General features: G+C 46.5%; 1 protein-coding gene across 11 annotated transcripts in view; it reads right to left on the bottom strand.

Annotated features, from left to right (window-relative positions):
• Nucleotides 1–15,279, bottom strand: part of DAB1 (DAB adaptor protein 1) — a 947,480-nt gene that overhangs the window by 293,651 nt on the left and 638,550 nt on the right. For 10 of the 11 annotated variants that reach the window (XM_073544564.1, XM_073544566.1, XM_073544561.1 and 7 more), the window contains one exon: nt 2,906–3,005. The exons of the other annotated variant lie outside the window; for it this stretch is intronic. The gene's annotated coding sequence lies outside the window, so the exon portion shown is untranslated. The remainder of the gene's footprint in view (nt 1–2,905; nt 3,006–15,279) is intronic. 11 annotated transcript variants of the gene reach the window in all.

Raw genomic sequence — 15,279 nt, forward strand, 5'->3', positions numbered from 1 at the left:
TTTACCATTCAGGCTCTTTTAGTTGCTCCTAAACCCTGGACCCAAAATCCAATCAAAGAAAAAGCCCTCTCAATAACTTTGTGCTACTGCTAGAAACTTTATATTACCGAGGCCAACCACCTCGGTGGCACATACCTGCCATCCAGGACCTCCTGCTTTCTTGCCATAAATAGAGGAAAAATTTAATAAACACTAGTGGTATAGTAGAAAAAAATTGTAGTATACGGCCAGGTGTTCACATTCAGATGATTACCAAAACACTCAATAAATAACTTGCAAAAAGGGCGCAGTCAGATGGGTCATGTAAATTGAAGCAAGATCGGAACGCCTAGGATTGGCTGGCGGCTTTCTCAACTCAAGCGTGATGGCTTCATATATTTCTAAGCAGCAGTCACTCTTAGTTCGGGAGAGCCACAGGCCAGTCCGTGCACCGTGCTGTGATCTTGCTGTGATTTATACGGCCATCTGACTGCGCCCAAAAAAGGAGAGCAGCACTCCAATTGTTAATGTGCAAAAAGGTTGAGAAAGGCTCAAAATGAGCCAAAATGTTGCACTGCATATAGAAAGACAGATGGTTGGATATGTAATTTGTAGATTAAATTTTCAGTTAATTTTTAGTAATTTTCAGATGAAAGTAAATTTTGCATTTCATTTGGAAATCGCGGTCCCAGAGTCTGGAGGAAGAGTGGAGAGGCGACAATCCAACTGCTGGAGGTCTAGTGTGAAGTCTCCACAATCAGTGATGGTTTGGGGAGCCATGTCATCTGCTGGTGTAGGTCCACTGTGTTTTATCAAGACCAAAGTCAGCGCAGCCGTCTACCAGGACATTTTAGAGCACTTCACGCTTCCCTCTGCCGACAAGCTTTTTGGAGATGGAAATGTCATTCTCCAGCAGGACTTGGCCCCTGTCCACACTGCCAAAAGTACCAATACCTGGTGTACACACAACAGTATCACTGTGCTTGATTGGCAGCAAACTCGCCTGACCTTAACTCCATAGAGAATCTATGTGTAGTGACACGGGTACAGTGTCACAGAGAATAAGCCTGGGGGTGCTAACAGGGGACGCGCACCAATATACAGGGTGAGCGGAGATCGAGGAGTGCAGTGCACCCAGGACCTGAGCTAAGCCGGATACGTGATCACAGAGGGTGACGCTAAGCTGCGCGAGGACTCGGAACCGGCCGAGGGCACAGTGTTCAAAGGACAAAACAAATAATGTAGTCAGAGAGCAAAGCCAAGGTCAGAAGCCAGACGGGAACAGGATAACCAGGGGCAAGACAGGCAAGTAAACAGGGGCAAGGCAAAGGGTCAGAATGCCAGGAAGGACGAGTCAGTACAAAACAGAAAGACAGAGACAATAGTCAAGGGGCAAACCGGGTCATTCACAGCTAAGCTCACACACACAGAGAAACAGCAATTACAAATGCGTGACCTTTAACCGAGTAGACAGAAGTATCACCGACACAGAACCCAGGAACTACCAGCATTTAATAGCTGCCCCAGAACCAAAGAGAGGTGGACAGCCCTAACCCTGACCTGACCAGTATGGGGCCAGAACACCCTGTCCTGAGTCATGACTAGAGTTGAGCGACTTTGGTCGGATCAGGTTTCGTGAAACTCGACTGAAACAAAATTTGAGTCGGATGAAACTGGTTTGACTGGGGCAAAAAAAAGTCGGAATTTCGTCCGAAACCCGACCCCAATGCAAGTCAATGGGGAATAAAATTCGAAATTGAGCGGTTGACATTCATCCGCTCAATGCCGACTTTTATTCCCCATTGACTTGCATTGGGGTCGGGTTTCGGACGAAACTCCGACTTTTTTTTGCCCCAGTCGGACCAGTTTCATCCATCTCAAATTTTGTTTCTTGAAACCCGATCCGACCAAAGTCGCTCAACTCTAGTCATGATGACCCTATGAGGTATTGTCAAGAGGAAGATGAGACACCAGACCCAACAATGCAGACGAGCTGAAGGCTGCTATCAAAGCAACCTGGGCTTCCATAACCCCTCAGCAGTGCCACAGGCTGATCGCCTCCATGCCACGCCGCATTGATGCAGTAATTGATGCAAAAGGAGCCCCGACCAAGTACTGAGTGCATTTACTGATTATACATTTCAGTAGGACAACATTTTGGATTTTACAATAATTTTTCAAGCTGGTGTTATAAAGTATTCTAATTTACTGAGATAATGACTTTTGGGTTTTCATTGGCTGTAAGCCATAATCATCAACATTAACAGAAATAAACACGTGAATTAGATCACTCTGTGTGTAATGACGCTATAGAATATAGGAGTTTCACTTTTTGTATTGAAGAACTGAAATAAATTCACTTTTTGATGATATCCTAATTTTGTGAGAAGCACCTGTAGATAGATAGACTGATAGATAATAGATAGAAAAAGAGATAAATAGATAGATGATAGATAAGAGATATATAAATAGATGATAGAAAGATAGATAGATAGATAAAGAGATAAATAGATAGATAAATGATAGATAGATAGATAGATAGATAGATAGATAGATAGATAGATAAATAGATGGATATTCTCCCCAGCTTGTTGCTTTGGCACAGATTGATGCTTCTGCTGTAGAATAAATCACTTTCTGATATATCTATGACAAGTGACACTTCTTCCACCCATCAGAGGTGTCAATCATTCGTCTTGTGCACAAGTATAGGAAGTCAGCAGAATCTTCACCAGTGGGTGTTTTGCCTCCATGTGGGGAGGTCATCATGTCTCCAGCTTTGGCCCCTGACTTCCTGTACAGGGGTCCTAGAGCTCCAGTGCTATGATAATGGGGGGGGTTTCCCTTTGACAGTTCCCCTGCCCTGCAGTAAAGTTGTCTCCTCTCCTGGAGATCTGGGGCGCAGCATGGTGGCGGCGGCTCTTACCTTCCCCATAGCGGCTCATTATGTGTGATGAGGCGGGATCGCTGGCTCCGGCTCTCGCTCACTTTCTTCTTTGGCTCATGGTGAGGTCACTCTGGAGACTCTGGAAGACAAGCAGGGTGCAGGCTGTGAGTCGGGCAGTGTGGCAGGGTGCAGGCTGTGAGTCGGGCAACATGGCAGGGTGCAGGCTGTGAGTCGGGCGATGTGGCAGGGTGCAGGCTGTGAGTCTGGCGATGTGGAAGGGTGCAGGCTGTGAGTCTGGCGATGTGGCAGGGTGCGGGCTGTGAGTTGGGCGATGTGGTAGGGCGCAGGCTGTGAGTCGGGCGATGTGGCAGGGCGCAGGCTGTGAGTCTGGCGATGTGGCAGGGTGCAGGCTGTGAGTCAGGCGATGTGGCAGGGTGCAGGCTGTGAGTCGGGCGATGTGGCAGGGTGCAGGCTGTGAGTCGGGTGACATGGCAGGGTGCAGGCTGTGAGTCGGGCGATGTGGCAGGGTGCAGGCTGTGAGTCAGGCGATGTGGCAGGGTGCAGGCTGTGAGTCTGGTGATGTGGCAGGGTGCAGGCTGTGAGTCTGGCGATGTGGAAGGGTGCAGGCTGTGAGTCTGGCGATGTGGCAGGGTGCAGGCTGTGAGTCAGGCGATGTGGCAGGGTGCAGGCTGTGAGTCTGGTGATGTGGCAGGGTGCAGGCTGTGAGTCTGGCGATGTGGCAGGGTGCAGGCTGTGAGACGGGAAATGTGGCAGGGTGCAGGCTGTGAGTCTGGCGATGTGGAAGGGTGCAGGCTGTGAGACGGGCGATGTGGCAGGGTGCAGGCTGTGAGACGGGCGATGTGGCAGGGTGCAGGCTGTGAGTCGGGTGATGTGGCAGGGTGCAGGCTGTGAGTCTGGCGATGTGGAAGGGTGCAGGCTGTGAGACGGGCGATGTGGCAGGGTGCAGGCTGTGAGACGGGCGATGTGGCAGGGTGCAGGCTGTGAGTCGGGTGATATGTGGAGCTGATCATCACTGCACGGAGCGGTGTATGGAGGCAGCGGAGGAGCAGGACGGAGCGCAGCGGTCACCGCTCGGGTCTGAGGGCTGTGACCGGAACCCTCAATCAGTAACGGAGGAGAGAGCCTGATACTACAAGTGATGGGAAACACAGTGAGAGACCGGCCGGTAAAGGCCGCAATTTACACTGCGCGACAATGAAGAAATAGCAAAGTTCTGGGACAGAACGCGGTGGGCAAGATAAAGACCAGAGGCTGAGGGTGACTGCCCACAGGAGACTGCCCACAGGAGACTCCCCACGGGTGACTGCCCACAGGAGACTGCCCACAGGAGACTCCCCACGGGTGACTGCCCACAGGAGACTGCCCGCGGGTGACTGCACAGGCTGCCGTCAATCTAAAGGGAGAATGGCTGCGGTCACTCAGACTCAGAATACAAAAATACAAAATCTCTGCATTAAGGGCTATGAGGGACCGGTTACTAATTTCCTGCAACTAACATTTAGAAATTATTTTGCAATAATGTTTAAATCACCACCAAACAATCAAGCAACTTGATTAAGAAAAACTTTTAGGCTGTGTGCACACGCTGCAGAATCACCTGCGGATTGGCCAGTGGTTTTCCCTGCGGTTTGACACCTGGACAGTGGAATAGGTGGCAAACCGCAGCAGAATCCGCAGAAAGAAATAACATGTCATTTCTTTCTGCGGATTCAAAATCGCAGCTTTTCCGCAGATAAAAATCCGCAGCGTGTGCACAGCAGAATGTCAATCACATAGACTTACATGCTACTGTACACTGTCTGCAGAACTGCCCTCTCCAGTCTTCGTAGTTCACACTCCTGTTGCCAGCATTTAAAGGGGTTGTCTGGCCTTCCGGTACAAGTCTGCAGTCACATTATGAGCATACTGCAGGCTGTGAGGATTCTACGGTGCTGCCGCCGGGTGTGGGCGGTCATGTGAACGAAAGTACGTGATTTGTAAACTTCTGGCCACATTCCAACAAGACGTGGATTGGTCAATGCAAGTGTATTGAGCGAGGCTTTTGCATGTCTAGTCGGTATGTGACAGCATGCATACAAACTGAATAGTTGCAGTTACATGCCTGCCACTCACAGCGCAGACATCAGAGAATCCTCACAGCGGGCATATATAGAGTGACGGCAGACTTACAAGGCAGGACAACCCCTTTAAGCACTGTTATTCCTGTGACAGACAGAAATGGCTCAGATGGGAATATCCCTTTAATACATGAATAGAGGCAGAAGTCAAACAAGAGACATCCATCTGTACACAGTGGCTTCAGAGCTTTTAAAAAAGTAAAAGTCATTCTAATTTTTATTTTTTTTATTCCGTAAATAAATAGTACATGTGAAACTAAGAAGCTGTGTAATAAATCTTATCAGATATGTCTGCTTTTTTCTCCTCCTGGATTGATCATTCATTCTGACAATTCTCAATTCATGGATAAAGTCTTATGTGAATACAGATTTCCCAATAAAGAGACGACAGTTGGTGCTCATAAAGTTCGATGGAGAAATGTAACTCATTTCAGGAAAAATTGCAGCAGCCATACTAAGGGTATAGTATACAATATTTGGAGGCAGAGCCTTCACTCAGGCATCCCCCTTCACTCACCAGCCAACAGTCCCCAAACTGCATGTTCCTATGTCTATTAGGGCAGTCCTGGGGTGGAGAATAATGACATTGCACTATTGGTATGATACACTTGTTTGTTTCTATTTCTTTCCATGACTGTGAAGGGGATTTGGTGCTCTGCACCAGAAAAATGGCATTCAGACCCCTATAAAAATAGTTTATGAAACTAATCAGCAGAGAGCTATTAACTTTATTTCATTGCCGTTAATTAATTGTCTGATTACAGAAGGAGCATTTGCTGAAACGTATCTCAGGCTCCGCTGAACGTCTCCATCACCTGGATGATTTGTCAACTCCGCACATACACGGTGTTCCCTCTATTCAAACGTCAGTGAAAAGATCTTCTATTAACCTAATTATTTCACACAATGAGAATATCACACAAAAAGTATCAAGTACTAACTGAAATTACACAGTAACTCACAATCATAGCCGTCCTAGTGGCTACTATCCACCCAGAATGTACTCCAGGGTAGAGGTGAACGAATTTGTTTGGATTCGGTTCCGAATACGATCGGCAGCGAATATTGTTTTTGCAATATTCATTGGACACAGCCGAACATCATTAGAGTCAGCGGGAGTAGAAATTACAGAATATGTTTGGAACCGATCATCAACCATACATTCGGCAAAATTAGGGTACCAATATGGCACAAATATGGCAAATTCAGATTCGGGAACCGAATCCGGACAAATTCGCTCAACTCTACTCCAGAGCTGCACTCACTATTCTGCTTGTGCATTCACTGTGTACATACATTACATTACTGATCCTAAGTTACATCCTGTATATACCCCAGAGCTGCACTCACTATTCTGCTGGTGCAGTCACTGTATACATACATTACATTACTGATCCTGTGCTGATCCTGAGTTACATCCTGTATTATACTCCAGAGCTGCACTCACTATTCTGCTGGTGCAGTCACTGTGTACATACATTACATTACTGATCCTGCGTTACATCCTGTATTATACTCCAGAGCTGCACTCACTATTAAGCTGGTGCAGTCACTGTATACATACATTACATTACTGATCCTGTGCTGATCCTGAGATACATCCTGTATTATACTCCAGAGCTGCACTCACTATTCTGCTGGTGCAGTCACTGTATACATACATTACATTACTGATCCTGTACTGATCCTGAGTTACATCCTGTATTATACCCCAGAGCTGCACTCACTATTCTGCTGGTGCAGTCACTGTGTACATACATTACATTACTGATCCTGCGTTACATCCTGTATTATACTCCAGAGCTGCACTCACTATTAAGCTGGTGCAGTCACTATGCACACACATTACAGATCCTGTAGTAAATATTTTCCAGTTTGCTGTTCGCTTTGTGCTCGGACATCAGACACTGTACAGACATGAAGCCTCTGCGCAGTGTCTGTTGCTCGGCTCCTGCAGTTATCCAGTGCATTACTGACATTGGCTTTTCCCATATTCTTCTAAATACCTCTGTAATGTGCTTTTTGCAGTATTTGAACCACAGGCGGAGTTCCCTGATTGATAGAATGATTATTGTAATTTTCCTTTCTCTGGAAACAAGCAGAATGACTCTAATGACTATTTCTGCTTTGAGAGAATGAACCAGGTAAATACTGAGTGCGCGGTGAGGATGAGGCCCGGCGCCACGAGGCGTGTCCGCGAGCAGCGGAGTGTCTGATAATATGTCATTACTCGAGGGCTTCTCGAAGCTGGAGTGGACCTCTGCCTCCTAATGACATCCCTGTATTGCTAAATGTGCATAATTATTCTCACTTTCAAGAATTCTGCTCAGAAAAAAGGAGAATGTGAATTAAAGGAAAACTCTAGGCCAATTATAATGTGACACTGACATCTCTGTGCTGGAGAGCAACAAGGGTTTCTAATCCTCTAAGTTCCATTTTCTACCTATTTCTTATCATGGGAAGGAACATACCTGTTTACACCAGTCCATTAATATGTATGGAGAAGGAAAGAAAGTAAGTGGGTGAAGTCTGACACCTATTTACTACCTTGGGAGAATAGTTGTCAAGGAGATGACAACCTCAATGTTATGACTCTGTTGTCAGATATCCCTGGATCAAGGGTTCCTCCTCTGTCGCTAGCGCTAGGGGTACCATAGCTATCCCTGCTCCCCAGATTACTTCTAATGGTGAAGACGCCGGGGCCACATTCCATGCTGAGCCCCTGAATCTGCCCTTAATCTGTTCACTCCCACACCCAGGTAAGTGGGTAGTAGTAGTGTATGAAAATACAAACCAGACTAACAAGGGAATACGTACAGTGATAAAGGAAAATACCAATCACACTAACATGCACTGAAAAACAACAGAGTGGAACAAGGGAGTGTGAAGGAAGGAAAAAAAATTGGAGAGTAACAACCAAATACCCACGCAACAGTCTTTCGATAAACACACCAAATGCCTCTACCAACAACCAACTACTCCAGCTCCAGAGTCAGGCAGCAAGCAACACTGGCATCCCTGATAGCGAGAGGCGAATATATATAGGAGAGAGGAGTGGCCAACACTGAACAGCTGAGACCATCTATGCAGGAAAGCTCTAGCAGCTCTCAAATGAACAAAGCAGCTCTCAACTGAACAGTTTAACTCCTGCACTGCTGGCAGAAACCTGCCCAGTTTAATATGATGGTGAGGTACTTCTAATAAGTGCAGGAGTAGGAGAAATCAGATGCTGCAGTCTCTTGGCTCCTCTCTTTCGCGGTAAGCCGACACACAAGCTTTCAACCTTACTGTAACAGTGAATATAAAGAGCACAAATTAACACATTTACCAAAAATATTGAATTTTATGTTTGCCAGAAAAGAAAACCTTTTTGGATTATTTTTACCAAACTTATTACAAATCCATTTTCTCGCTATACAATGTTTCTAAATGTTACTCATGATGTATTGAACATAGTTTTATCTTCAGTTCTGTTCCTTGTAGTTGAATTCACTATTGAAAAAGTAATCACCAGATCCTCAGGGGTGGACCTTAAGATTTAGTAGTTGAAGCCCCTCCCGTGAGGAATCAGTAATGAACTCTTAGTGAAACCATTTCTATTCTGTTCACAGATAAAGGGTTATATATTCAGACTGTCAAATATTTGAGTGCCTCACACTCAATGTCATCCCTGCCGTGTGTTATGACTTCACTAGACGCTGTTGGTCCCCTCAGATTAGCTATTAAGGCACCTGGATAAGCTAAGTGTCTCTGTCATAGCTGCTTACAATTCCACAATATTATACATAACCAGCAGAGTTCTTCTTCCAGATTTTAGGATTATATGAGCTGACGTGTTTTGCCAAGTTTTATTGCTGCATTTTATATCACAAGTTTACAAAACATGAAGAACCAGATGGATCAAACTTTAACATTGTGCCTGATGTTTCTCCCCACCCCCCCTCGCAGTATTCCTCTGAAGGTCTCAATCGTACTCACCTAGGCTGGGCTTTTTTCACCATAAACAGGATACTTTGAATGGTTTCGACGGACGGATTAAAAAAAATCGATTCCAGAAAAAAAAATATTTACAAAATGTAATAATTTTATAAAAACGTTTGTCAGTTACTTTGAAATCCCTTTAATACAGAACCACCTGTCAGTCCCAAATTTAAAGGGTTGTATGGGACCGTCCCAATTGGGTACACTGTCACGGGACAGTAGGGGGAAAACAGGAGACGTGGAACCTGGGCCCTTGAACTGCCCCTCAGGCTAAGGGGGTTCCCTGACTCTCCTTAACTTGGGGGTACACTTGATGGTAGTGAGGCCCAAGTCCCCGACCTATCCCTATCTCCTGCTTAGCCCTGAGCTAAACACCCAACCCCTTCCCCAGGAGATGAGACAGGGAAAAAAGTGAACTGCACCAATAACACAAAAGGAAAAGCTAAAACAGACACCACAGGGTTAAAGCAACTAAAAATCAAAACTTAGCTTTATCTGCTGCCAATGCTCCAAGCAGCAGAATAAGGCACCCGATCAGCATCACCACTGCTCTAGGTAAGCTGAACCCCCTCTACACCAGATAGGTCTAGTGTTCATCAAGCTTCGCTAGCAAATGACCAGTATTACCAACAGTGATCAGCAGCACCAGGTGGCCTTAGAGAGGGAAGAGGGAGTGGCACTCACCTGCATAGATAATTAATCACCATGCAGTAACACCAGCAGCCACCGGGGGGAAAAACTCATCAGCAGACCAACTACAGTTGCAGTAACACCAGCGGCCACCGGGGCAAAAACCCATATTAACCCCTGAGGGCCAGAAAGGAAAAAGGTTTATATAAGAGAGTCCAGACTCTGACACAGATCCAAAAATGGATCATGACATACACCTTGTCACAGTGGGATGGCTTTTACGCTTTTCTTTATCTAGTGTCACCTGTGTATCTGCTGAGCCCTCTTGTGCGTTGACTCACCAGGCCACAGGGTATAATGTACTGTGAGCTGGTGAATCGCCGTAGGCATCAAACACAAGTCCCATAAAAAGTGACCACAGCACCGGTGTGAACGCGGCAACCAGTCCATTCTAATAAGACATTTTACAGCTCCGTTCTCAAGCGGACCCCCAGCAATCAGTAAGCACTGAGAAGACACCGGCGTTCAGGAGCGCTCGGGCACAGCGCCAGCGGCACAAGTGTCTTCTGCGACTCCTACAATATTGAAAAGAGACTCTTTACCGAGGAATTAAAGCTAAGAACACTTACAATGAAACTCACGTCTCAGATTGTTCACAAGACGCCTTCCCACATAATTGTCCTATTCTGCTCCAACATCTCGGCAATGGCCTCCGCTCACGGTTTTATTTCTCTTTTCTTTTTTTCCTGCTTTTTTTCTACTTGATAATTTTTTTTTTGTATTTAGTCAAAGAATTCGGAAGAGGATTCAAATCAGGCCGTAACTTATGGAAATGACCATTTACAAGGTTGTACGGACTCTATAAAGTGTATCTAAGCCTATCATGTGTGATACTGTCTGCTGAGCTGTGTACCTAATCTCATCATGTGTGATACTCGCTGCTGAATCAGTGTATCTAAGCCTATCAGTTGTGATTCTGTCTGACAAGCTACTGCATCTTATCCTTTAAAATATACTGTGCATTTACTCCCATAGTATAGTGTGATACTTTCAGCTGAGATACAGGTGCTTCTCACAAAATTAGAATATCATCAAAAAGTGAATTTATTTCAGTTCTTCAACACAAAAAGTGACTCTCCTATATTCTATAGAGTCATTACACACAGTGATCTATTTCACGGGTTTATTTCTGTTAATGTTGATGATTATGGCTTACAGCCAATGAAAACCCAAAAGTCATTATCTCAGTAAATTAGAATACGGCCGGGGTCACACTAACCGACGCAAAATACGGTCAGTATTTTACATGCGTAATACGGATGAATGGCCCCTAAACAGTGCTCCGTATGTCATCCGTAATCAAGGTGTGGTCGCGTATATTGCGCATGTCAGCATCCGTATGTAATCCGTATGGCATCCGTATAGCGAGATTCTCTCGCAGGCTTGCAAAATGGACATATAATGGAGCCCTATGACAGGGTTTCTAACAGAAACCAAAGAATAGATATAGACACATAGAATGCATATATATATATATGTATTCTTTGTGTATATATCTATTCTTTCTTTCTTTATTAAACCTGTCAGTGTGAGTTTACTGTACAGCGCACTGAATTGCCGGCTTTGCTAAAAGACACCTGGTGCGTATTTCTCGCAAGTCACACGTGTGGTCTGTGTGTAATGCGTATTTTTTGCGCACTGTGAGAATCATGTGGGAATAGTGGATGAGGGCAGGTATATCTCGCCCAGATTCCTTTCCTATGTGGCCTAGTCTGGTCAGTATCGCACCAGCTTGCTAATGAATAATGGGAGGTGGATATAAAAGGATGCCAGGTGGTTGTGTGAGTGTCTCAGCCTGGGAACACAGAGAGCCTGTCTGTGTGAGAGACACACGTGAGTGAGAGCAGTGCCTACTGCAACTGTGGTTTGGCTGGACGGGAGAAGCCCGCCAGTTGGTAGTTAGGTTGTACTTTGTTTAGTTAGTGCCGGACAGGCAAGGATTTGTTTTATGTTTTATTTCTTTATGCATTGCTTTCACCATTAATAAACCTGACCCAGTGTCAGTTATACCCGAATCCCAGCTCTGCCTCTGCGCCTGAGTTTCATGCTGAACGCACGTGACCTTTGACCCCAGCAAAGGCGATCCCGGAGTGTTTTATCACATTGTGGTGGAGAATGCGGGCATCACGTTGCAAGCATGAGCATGGAGGACGTGGTGAAAGCGCTGGTACAGTCCACCTCCGTCCAGCAAGAAGCTAATCGGGTGATGATGGCCCAGCTGAAGGAGTTGGTGGACATGACAGCTACCGATCGTTCGCTTCTCCAGCAGGTGGCGCAGCGCCTGGCAAGCCTACATGAGGTTAACCTGGAAGCCGAGTCAAGAGTGATTCACGTGAGTCAGTACTGGCAGAAGATGACGACCGAAGATGACGTCGAGGCATACCTGACCACGTTTGAACGGACGGCGGTACGAGAAAAATGGCCGAAGGCACGATGGGCCGGCCTGATTGCCCCGTTTCTTTCCGGTGAGGCCCAAAAGGCTTATTATGACTTAGAGCCTGAAGCTGCGCAGGACTTTGACAAACTGAAAGCCGAGATCTTGGCCCGGCTGGGAGTGACGACCGCTGTCCGTGCACAGAGAGTGCATCAATGGACTTATCAGCCGGATAAACCACCGCGGGTCACAGATGTTCGACCTGATCCACGTGACGAAGAAGTGGCTACAACCCGAGGTGCTGACAGCGCCAGAGATAATCCAGAGAGTCGTCATGGACAAGTACCTGAGAGCTCTACCGCCAGCCCTGAGGAAGTGGGTAAGCCATGGAAATCCTATGACGGCAGATCAACTGGTGGATCTGGTTGAACGTTACTCCGTGGCGGAAGGACTCCGAGACGACGTTACCCCACCTCGTTCTTCATCGTCTCCACGTGGAACCGGTAAGACTGTTCCAGGGAGTAGGGGAGATGGAAAAATCCCTAAGACAGTGGGGGAGGAAAACGGGACTGCCCGCACTGCGAGGCCGAGAGTAACGAACTATGGTCTAAGCAAGGGGCCCGTTAGGTGTTTCCGCTGCCAAGAGATGGGACATATTGCTGCGAACTGTCCGGTCACTACTGAACCCATGCAGTGCGACGTCACAGACTCTAAAAACCGCATGTCTATGGTTGCACGGGTAGTGAGTGTGAATGCCGGTCAAAAGGATGCGGAAAAACACTTGTGTGATTTAACTGTTGATGGCAAAAATGTGGTGGCATTGTTAGACTCGGGAAGTGTGGTGACTCTGGTGAAGACCAGTCTGGTGTCAGCCCCGACTGGACCATCAGACAAATTTTCTGTAACGTGTGTGCATGGAGACACCTGTTCGTACCTCACCATGGTCATATGCATTACTACTTCCTATGGGTCTGTGCAACATAAAGTGGGACTCGTCCCGGCGTTATTGCATGATGTTATCCTGGGCCGGGATTTTCCCAACTTCTGGCAATTGTGGGAGAATCAGTTGATGCCCTCGGGTAAACGTGTACATGATTCTTCTCCCAGGGCGCGTGGGGGTCCCGAACCCCTGGAAGAGGTCTCCCCGGAAGACTCGGGGGAAGAGTCTGCGGGAAATGACCTGCAGTTCCCGTTTTCAGTCATGGCGGGTGATACGGAGGAGACCGGGGAAGAGGAGGAGGCCGACAGCCGTCCACCTCCCCGTTTGCCGGATTTAGAAGTTCAGAAAGATGACTTCCAAAGCGAGCAAATAAAGGATCCTACCCTTTCTCAGGCAAGGACAAATGTAAAAGTGATAAACGGGGTACCCGTAGAACCTGGCTCTAGGCTGGCATATCCTTACATGGTTCTGGAGAATGATTTACTCTATCAGATAGAGAAAAAGGGGGAAGGTACGGTGCAACTATTAGTCGTGCCAAAACCCTACCGGTGGCAGGTGCTGGACCTGGCCCACGGACATGTGATGGGAGGTCACCTGGGAGTCCAGAAAACCACCAAAAGGATATTACACTGTTTTGTTTGGCCAGGCATGCATCACGATATTCGTGTATATTGTGAGTCTTGTCCTGACTGCCAAGCCTCTGCACCTAAGCCCCGGTTCTGTAGCCCTTTGGTACCCCTACCTATTATTGAAGTCCCGTTTGAGAGGATTGGGATGGATTTAGTTGGACCCCTTCCACGGTCTGCACGTGGACACCAACATATCCTGGTCATCTTGGATTATGCCACTTGTTACCCGGAGGCCATCCCTTTGCGTAACACGGCCACCAAGACGATTGCCAAGGAACTGGTGCATGTGTTTAGTCGGGTCGGTATACCAAAACAGATACTCACCGACCAGGGGACCCCCTTTATGTCCAGGGTAATGAAGGAGCTCTGCCGATTGTTACAAATCGAACCGTTACTAACATCCGTGTATCATCCTCAAACAGACGGGTTGGTCGAACGGTTCAATAAAACTCTGAAGCAGATGCTGAGAAAGGTGATAGACAAGGATGGGAAGAACTGGGACTATTTACTTCCGTATTTGCTTTTTGCCATCAGGGAAGTACCCCAGTCTTCCACGGGATTCTCGCCTTTCGAGTTATTGTACGCCCGACGTCCTCGCGGACTGTTAGACGTTGCAAAAGAAACCTGGGAGGGTCAGGTCACTCCGTTTAAAACGGTGATAGATCACGTCACACAAATGCAGGACCGTATTGCGGCTGTTATGCCTATAGTCAAAGAACACATGATGCAGGCTCAAGGAGCCCAAAAAAGAATCTATGATAGGGGCGCCAAGATCCGTACGTTTGCACCCGGAGATAGGGTGTTGATCCTGGTCCCCACGGTGGACAGTAAGTTCCTGGCAAAGTGGCAGGGCCCCTTTGAGATTAAGGAAAGAGTTGGTGAAGTAAACTACAAAGTATACCAGGCAGGTAAACGGAAACCTGAACAGATTTATCATGTAAATCTGATAAAACCCTGGAAAGATCGGTCTGCCTTGTCAGAGGAGCTGGCCCGTCCCGTCTGCTCGCATACCGTACCGGAGGTACGGGTTGCAGAGACTCTCTCGGAGCGGCAAAAGACTGAGGTCAGGCAGTTTCTACTTCACAACCAGGATTGAGAGTCCTCAGTAGTTGATACCTTTTAATGGCTAACTGAAAAGATGGTAATACATTGCAAGCTTTCGAGACTACTCAGGTCTCTTCATCAGGCTAGACGCATGGATTTATGTCTTTTTACATCAATTAAGGAATTTCCTTTTAAAACCTTGCGGGGCAACACAGAACTAGACCCCAATCAGAGGACCATAAAACATCCAGACTCCTTATCTATGAACTGGTCCAATGTTTATATTTATGTTTCTCCCTCTCCCATATTGATAGTTCTGCTTCACGTCACTTGTCTTATCTATTGCATTTTTTCTAGGCTGTATTGTGCATAAATATGTGACTTCAGATTTTGTATTAGTCTAGCCTGATGAAGAGACCTGAGTAGTCTCGAAAGCTTGCAATGTATTACCATCTTTTCAGTTAGCCATTAAAAGGTATCAACTACTGAGGACTCTCAATCCTGAATATTTTTCTATCTACTGGCTAACACGGTACAAAGATATACATCTTTCCTGTACTTCACAACCAAAAGTTTTTCTCAGAAAAACCCGGGCAGACTACGCTAATGAAACATGA

The sequence above is a fragment of the Dendrobates tinctorius genome, unplaced genomic scaffold (assembly GCF_039654945.1).
Source record: "Dendrobates tinctorius isolate UK_male_01 unplaced genomic scaffold, ASM3965494v1 ptg000138l, whole genome shotgun sequence".
NCBI classification, from domain to species: domain Eukaryota; kingdom Metazoa; phylum Chordata; class Amphibia; order Anura; family Dendrobatidae; genus Dendrobates; species Dendrobates tinctorius.